This window comes from Mizuhopecten yessoensis, unplaced genomic scaffold (genome assembly GCF_002113885.1).
Source record: "Mizuhopecten yessoensis strain PY_sf001 unplaced genomic scaffold, ASM211388v2 scaffold11107, whole genome shotgun sequence".
Classification (NCBI taxonomy): Eukaryota; Metazoa; Mollusca; class Bivalvia; order Pectinida; family Pectinidae; genus Mizuhopecten; species Mizuhopecten yessoensis.
In genome coordinates, this window is record NW_018408883.1 from 359,099 (window position 1) to 368,235 (window position 9,137).

Consider the following 9,137-nt stretch of genomic DNA (forward strand, 5'->3'; position numbering starts at 1 on the left):
AAGTGGAGCTTCCCTGGACTATTGGCACAGGCATGGGAATGTGGTTTGTCAGCAGGCAATATCAAGAGTGGCTTCCGGGCTTGTGGAATATTCCCCTTCAGTCGGACAGCAGTACATCAACTCATTTGCACCATCAATTCCTACCGATGCACCATGACCATCAGCTGACGCACCTGCCAGTGCTAAAGGTCCGTTCCCTGCTATCGAAATGTATGTATTTCCTGTCGACAATGCAACAATGCCGGAAATATCACAAAATCAAAAGTCGTTGCGAAAGGTCCTTGACAGGGGCGGTAAGTTATAATTACAAACTAGCCGGTTTGTTGTATGCCGAAAGGATGTAGCAACCCCTGGCGAAACATTGTGATCAGCGTGTGCATGATTAGAGTAGCGTGTCCGTAGTTATCAGAGACGTGTCCGTAATTACCCTTCACAACTGATTCCTCTATATTCCGTGTTTTGGTTTATATTTTAGTGTTCATTTTACCGACCAAACAAAAGCATCACAAAAAATAGCAACAAAAAGGGACCTTCATTTTAACTAAACATGTTCTGTTAGTTCATGATATCTTTGAAAGAGTGTTTATTGGTAGTCATCATTTGAAAAGTGTCCGTATTTACCCGGATGTCCCCTACTACTAGTCTTCTGCAGAGGGTCCAGAACACTGCAGCAAGGCTGGTATGTCTCGGCCAGGGGACAGAACCCAACGCTTTCCTCACAGGGGCGAACGCTCAACAAATGGCCAAAAGTGAGGCATTGTCAAGGGAGACATTAGGAAAAATAAAGTTATTTAGAAAGGAGAGAAAAGATAAGATCTCAAATTTAGTCGCCTCTTTCGATCATGCAATGGGGGCAGCAGGTACAATTCTTACGCCCTCACTGCTCCGAACAACACGTATCATAAGAAGCTTTTAACTGTTGCGATGTTTTAGTTCAGTATTTACGTCTCTTTGTATGTCTTTCTGTTTATCTTTCCTGAACTATAACATTGTTTTTTTGGGAATCACGAACACGGTACCCCAACAAAAAAGATAGTTTTACAATACCAGGTAATGATAATCTGTTATCTGACCTGGACTCTGTGTATATGAAATATATATTGAACAGCATCTAATACATGTTATTTTGATGCACAGCAAATATGCAACAATAGTGTCTATTTTTAATGAACATTTTGATTTGTAAATGAATGTGAACATCATATACCTTTTCATGGATTTTGTGTATCACACAATGGGAAAGTCGAGACACAAGCTAGCCTAAAGTGTTTGCAACTCCTTACTGTATTATGTTTTATTTAGGTTTCATTGTGGGACAAAGTCTTTGAAATCAAGAGAATCATCTGCTGTGATGCAAAATGATAAGCTTTGGTTGGCTGAGCAAGGCAATTGTTGGCTTCATCTTAAATTTGTTGTAGGCTTTGTACATAATTTGTAAGCTCACCTGACTGTCCTAAGCCAAAATGTCAAGTGCACTTTTCTGATAAAATAGTTATACAAGATAAAGTTACATATTTTGTCAAGAGAAAGGTCAAGGTCAATGATAGGACTTTAAAAAACTGTTCTTGTTTCAATATGCAATTGCTAAGTAAATGGGATTACAGTCATAGCTGACTCTCAATTTGGTAAAAATTTAAAAGTGGTATGTTGACGCCTATTTATTTATTTCCATGTACATGAAAATGTTTTGCTTTATCTTGAAAATGTAACTAAATAACATGGAATATGGAGAAATATAATAAGAAAAATGACCAGTACTGTGAAGTCTAGTTTCTTTTAAAAGAAAACGTTACTCAATAAAGGTATACAATATGCAATTATGATAAACTTGTTAAAATAGTCAGTCTGACATGTCAGATAAAATTTCTTTAAACAGACAAATTAGTAAAATACAAATGTATAGTTTTGAGTGAATTGTACGAACACTGAAAACACCATTTTCCTGCATATTATATTGACAAATGTTTGAACAAATTTTCATTTTTCTGATTTTTTCAAAGACTCTGAAGGTTTGCCATGACCAGAGAGAATGTGTGAAGGAGGGTGATAATTATGGACAGGAAGTAGAAGTCCAAGGAGAAATAGATACAGAGACTAATCCGTCAAAGATAAAACCTTTTGATGAAGAATCTACAGTAGTGTATTATTTAGAAACAACATGTATTAGTTAAGACAAAACAATGTGCTTTAACATACTTGTATAAATAATTGGACCATGTGAGTTTTATTACAATCAATTCATTATTTGTGTCTGTCTGTTGTATTTAAAAAAAAGAGACTTCTATGTCTTTAAGTTTTGTCCAATGGTACCATGTGCAACTGACTTGTGAAATAAAACCTACCCTGTATGTTATTGTAGTAAAACTAATTTATGTTCCATTGTTAATGTTACAGGTTAATCAAGGACTTCTGACATCGCTTAGCTGGCAGCATATGACGGCAGCGACATTTTAACCAGTATATAATGCCATGCATCAGTAAAGATGTTCGTGTTGTTTTGTTGGACTTCATTGACTACCTTAGTAAAAAGAATAATCCAATCCTTTTTTGTCATAACATTACAGCTTATAGTATACCAGTTTTACTAAAAAAAGTCAGTTGCTGTCAGAATTTCTTCGACATATAACAGGCTGCATAAACACATTGAAGTTAGCGAGAAGAAAGTTTAGCAACAGAATCTTGTCTCAAAATTACTTGGCAAAGAATATGATGCACGTGATGCATGTGCTGATGTTACAAGTCTTCATGAACTTCTTGGACAGCTGAATTTTTCTAAAAAGGATATTTTTGCTTTTAATGTGACAGCGTTAATGAGATCATCTCATATCACCAAACCAACAGCTAGGCAATTAGCACAATGTGGACTTTGCCTAAGACACTTTCAGCTAGCCTTCAAGAGAGGTGCTTTAAAATGGACCTAAATATGTGTTGTCAAAGCATTGATTTAATGCAAAATATATTAAGGCTGTCACAAGTGTCTTTGCAAACAAAGAATAATAATAACCTGATAGCTGTATTGGTGCCTAGCCCAAATAATTCAAGGGTGTCTACACCCCCTGCTTCAAAGCTATTATATATGATGTGAAGACCACATGATGTTAAATAATGTATTGTTAAATCAGTTTTTAACTTAACAGAATGACTTCATGGGACTTACAATTTACGTTTGGTCCATCAATTCTAATCTACACTAGCTTTTTGCAGTTCACTATGCCCAATTTCTTCCTGAGTTAACATGTTATTGGCGTGACCCAGAAATTGAGAATCAAAATATCTTGTTTTACGACATGGTTCTCTTCATCCGAAAATCGAACATGACATGAACATCCATGTGTTTATTCTGTGACTTTTTGTTTAGCGATTCATTGAAAAGAACTGAGTAATGACCTCTGATCATTTTCAATAGTATTTTTTAAATGCCCTGCTATGCCGAAGAAAGCTATAATATAAGATTTTCTTTATCCACACGTGAATTTGTTCGCAGAAATAGTTTCGAAACGTCATCGTTTTATTTTTTTATTTAAAAGAACAGTGTTAATTAATAGTTTGCAAAGTTCAAAGTGTTTCAGCACGTAGAGTATTATTGCGAACGACAAAATTAATTACGGCAACAGCAATAGCACGGGCACATTTGCAAAACAATTGTACTTGAAGAATCCACTTTCATGCTGAGTACTTTACTAGCGGGTTACTTTTTAAGATAAATCAGTCAATCTCGGGCCAGAACCGGGAATTGCTCGCCCACGGAGCCTTGTTTCTTACTGCTCGTATGCGAAAGTAATGCATGCCTCCCAATCTTACGTGTCAAACGATACAGTTTGCCATATGCTTGCCTCCTTTGAATTCTCTGACCCATCTTGCGAACCCACTTGCAAAGTCACTTCCGATTAAAGCCACTTTCTCCACTAGGCCTACTACTGACGGTACTGTTCGTTCAAAAATGGCGGCATGTTTTTTTCTATTCTTTATCGCGAAAATGCGTTACTTTATATACAACCACAGTATCGAATGTCTGAAGACCCATAATGGTATGAGTAGAATCGAAAACGGAAACCGGTAGATAAGTTCCGGAATATTACCCCCTCAAGTTGTTCTTTGTTTGGGGTTATCCCCCGCATTCACCGAGACGGGGGATATTCATTTGAGTTTGTCCGGTTGTCTGTCTGTCGCGCTTTGTTTTCGTTTTCGTTAACTGCAACAAATTATAACCGATTTTCTTCAAACTTGGTAACAGGGTTAAATGCCGTAAGGGCTCGGCCAAGTTCGATGACCACTTTAAGCGGACTTTATTTGGCGGAGCTAAGACCCCTTGAATAACGAAAGACGTCATTATCTGCCGTTTCTGTTCATTAACTCTAGCAAATATTATCAGATCGTATTCAAACATAGTAACAGGGTGCAACGCATTAAGGACTTAGCCAAGTTTGACAACCACTTTAATCGGACTCCATTTGGCGGAGTTATAGCCCCTTGCTTAACGAAAAACGTCATTATCTTCAGTTTCTGCTTAATAAGTCTAGCAAATATTAGATAAGGCTTTTCTTTTCTTCGAGTTTCAAGTTAAACATATCTCAAGAGCACGATACTCACATGTTTATACCTCACATCAATAATGTTTCTACAATATGTTCTGCAAGCGGGGGATATAAATTCCACGAATTTAGTCTAGTAGGAAGGTAGGGTACCCATGCACCCCAAGGATATAATTTTTTAACCTACATTTTTGTAATCCTCAGGGTATCTAGTAAATGAAATTTTATGTTCCCAATGCGAAATATTGTCCCATGGGGTGCATTGACGCCCATTTTGACGGCCATCTTGGATTTCTTAGAAAATCAATAATTGGCATAACTTTTGAACCAGACATGACACAGAGACAACTGAGACTACTTTTTATGTAAGTTGGCCATTGGGAGGCGATTAAAATGGTTCTTGTTATGGTCAGACTGTTATTTAAACAAAATGTGTTCATAAATAAGGGGAAAAAAGAAAAATGTGTAGCTTATATTCAGTACACTAACATTTTTGTCGTTTTATGTATATTAAGAGGGATTACGGAATTATGCTTCCTCACAAAATATCTAGAACAAATAGTAATCAACAGGTTTATACAATTAACATGTTTGTCTGCTTCATATTTCACAGGAAATCATTTCACCGCTTAAAAACTAATGCAAATATCCATTTACTTTTTTAGGTTGTTTCTTCTAACTGCATAATGAAATTGGTGGTGGTGTATGTAGATGGTATGATGCATCTTTGGGCCAAGTGATCTGGTGTTGGGATGATGATCAGTTATAATCGAAACTTATTTATGCATGTATTTATTGTTGTGGTAGCTAAGCATGCCGAAGTCAAACACCCGCAAAACTGATAATGGTGGTGGGTCACACGAATTGCTAAAGTGTCCATCTGTAACATGTATATTACACGCGAGTGGTATCCAGCATCTAGAATTTATATCATTCAGTGCTATCAAGGGATCTGCCATTGAAAAGCTAGCTCAGCTCTATGGCATTCGTAACCGGCGTCTCTTGATGCCATATGATTCACACTACCGCATGGAGGATGTCTGTATTTGCATTCCGGAAAGCTGATGCAGATTTAGACACTATCGGCTAGCATCGCGGCTGCTATCAACACTTTACTAAACACCTGGATCGTTTAAAGTGTAGTGTACCACCGAACACATCTGAAGCCTCTACGTCACACGCCTCGGAAGTAGCATTAACATCACGCTCCCCTCGCAAACGATCATTAGCCTACTGTTCCCTTCAGAATGTATATTTTGTGAAAAACTTGAAAAAAACCTTCTGGAAAGACTGAACGATGCATTAAGTTCCCAGTATTCAAGGAGAAAGACAGAATTCTGAAGGAACCTACATGGAAACAGATTGCACCTCGAGCTTTAGAACTAAATCTGCATCATCTACATCGCATGGTTCAAAGAGAAGACCTGTTTACAAGTGAATCAAACTTCCACCCATCATGTCGCAAGTCATTCAATTTAAAGTACATCAATCATATTCGTGATGCGCCAGAAATATGAACCGTGCTATTTATACAGATCAGGATCGTACAGTCACTGCACATCTGAAGACATTTGATGCTGTGCTTGATACGATTGGAGACCAAGCGATAAGGCAGAACGAAGTCTTACAGCTTGCATCTCTACGCCTTCTCTACATTGAAAAGTTGGAGAGAAATGGCTTCCCCAATCCGGAGTACAGAAGTGAGAAGCTAAAGGCCCGACTTGAAAGGCATGCGATTCATGAGTTGATTACATTTGCTAAATCCTTCCAGGAGACAAAGGTTGTATCACATATACATTGGTTTACAGTGCCAGCATCTCGGTACCAGATGCGGTAGCCTACGCTTATAAGTTGGGATCCAATGACTAGTACGAGCACGTGGCCAAGCTCCTCCGTAGTATTATCCAGCGGGCGTTCACAGAGTCAAAGTCACTTCCGTGGACTCCGACAGCTGATGATCTAGATGTAAAGTCATCAGATGAACTCCTCCAACGTGACCTCTTGAAATTCCCGAGTATAGTCATATCTGGGGATACAGACACAGAGAAGAGTGAGAAGATAAGACGTATTGTGCTCTCTATTGGCCAGGTATGATATATACCCATCTTGGTGTGTGTGTTGTTTTTTGTTTTGTCAACCCTTAAGTACCGGTAAGCATGGTTATAGTTAGTTTTTGTTATATATAGTTATCTGTACTATTACAGGGCATCTGCCGAGCTGTGACGAAGGGCGAATGGAAGTTACCGAAACCCATCCCCCTCTGTACTACCATACGGCATCTCTACCGTAATAAACAGCTCACCACTATTCTCAGTAGGCTGGGTCACTGCGAGACCTATGATTTCGGTTTGGAACTTGAGACAGCATTGGCTAAGGCCCTCGATGAGGTTTCCACCAATCTCACCCCTCAGATTATAACTGGTGAAGGCAACGACGTAATCCATCTGGAGTGGGACAATATGAACAAAATAACTAAGAACATACATGGTTCAAACGTGGTAAATAGCACCGGGGGATTATGATACAGGAGGTGAAATCTAACTTTGATGCCATTAACCAAGATCGAGTACTTCCCCTCTACGAGAGAAACAAGACACGCTCTCTGAAGGTGGATACACCTGAGACTCCAGCTCCTGTTCATATATATAGTCGGGTTGGTCCTAAATTTCCTGAAGGATATGTATTCACTCCGCCCCCTGTAAACAATGGAGTGTACTTGAATTGCATCAAGGAGTATCGAGTCTGGATACTTGCTCGGGTAGTGGGAAGCAGCGGCGAGAAGCAACTTGTGCCAGGGTTTGGTGGCTTCATCTCAGCCACTGGCACCAAACCAAGAAATCAACCATGAACTGTTTTACCCCTATAAACCACCCCTTCACTGAATACTCAGACATCAAGGAGCTTCTGAAGCGGTCAGAGGATGCTACAGAGGTTGGTCAGGAGTATGTCCTCAACACCTTTGATCTTGGTGGCTGCATGAAAGCTCTCCCTCTCATTTGGAAATACCCAGAGCAGTACACGATGCATGTGGTCACACCAGGCGCGTTCCATACTGGGGTGAACTACATGGGCATGGTGACAAATCACAAATGCAGCGGATCAGGCTACTCGGAAATCCTTATTGAGTCTGGTCTCGTTACAAGTGGTTGCTTGGGTAGTGTTCTGAAAGGAAAAGCATATTCCGAAGCCCTGATCTGAAGAAGATGGTGGAGGAAGATGATCAGATTACAACCTACTCTAAGGTAGACCTCTCCCGGCTCCCACCGTGCACGGACAACCTACTCCCACACATCCAGCTTGTGAATCACTGACTTGCTACTTTTGGCACCCAAAGCCTTATGATATTGGACAAGGCTGGGAGAAGACGGAGGAGGGTATCTTAGAGCCAGTGTGGTCGTGTGGCCCCATTCTACCACCTTCTCTGATTGACCTGCTGGAGGAAACTGTTCATGAGGTTAAGGACGACAACGTAGATGAGGATGAACAAGAGCTTGATTACGATATGCTCTTTAGTGATGATTAATAGATCATGTAGTTGTGACTGCAAACAAAACATAACCGCTTCTGTATAGCACATCCTGTTTCACAATTTTATACCAAATAACATATTTAATAGCAATTATAATTTCTTACAGAATCAATAGACGCATGCCTCATTGATGATATAAACTGCTATGGTCCGTTGTAACACATATGTATAATTGGAAGAATTTGAATAAAAAAATTAGATGATTTTATTTTTTTTATTTTTTTCATATCTTTATGGTTTAAATATTCGTTAAATCTTAAAAATAATGATCTCATTCGTTTTGTTATGCTCAAATTAAACAAAAATAAGTGGTAAATTGTCTCTGTATCATGTCTGGTATAAAGGTTATGCCAATTATTAATTTTCGAAAGAAATCCAAGATGGCCGCCAATGGACCCCATGGGACAATATTTCGCATTGGGAACATAAAATTGAGGATTACAAAAATGTAGGTTAAAAAAATATATCCTTGGAGTGCATGGGTACCCCACCTTCTTACTCGACTAATTTTCTTGTTTTGTGTATTTTACCATTTGTTTTTAAACTTTCAAAAATGAATTGCACACAGTGAAAATATCACATAGATTAAACAATGATTTCATAAGTTTTGAGGGCATGTCTAGACAGTAACTAATAAAGTATTTACATGGTTTTCAAGGGTTTTTCAAATTTTGGCATCTTTTTGAAGGGGTTTAAAAATCAGTGCGAACCATATTTCAGATATATACAGGTAAGGGTCATATTTCAAGGTTAATGTTAAATTTCAATAAATGAGATAGAGACTTCATATTTGGTCAAGTGAAAGTCAAGGTCAAATATCAGGCCAAGGTCATAATTTAAAATTGAAAGTCGTTTATACTACAGTACAAAGATACTTGTCTTCCTTCAAAGGCACTGTGTTTGTCATACACATCTTGTGAAATGTTACACATTCATATACAATCTGTTCTGAAAATAGAACCATTCCAGCAGCACAACTTTCTATTTCCACTTTTGTAGACTAAAAAGGAAAAATGAAACATTTTCTCATATTCCTCTCAAATATTGAAAATACAATATAATTTTTGAGTTCCAAA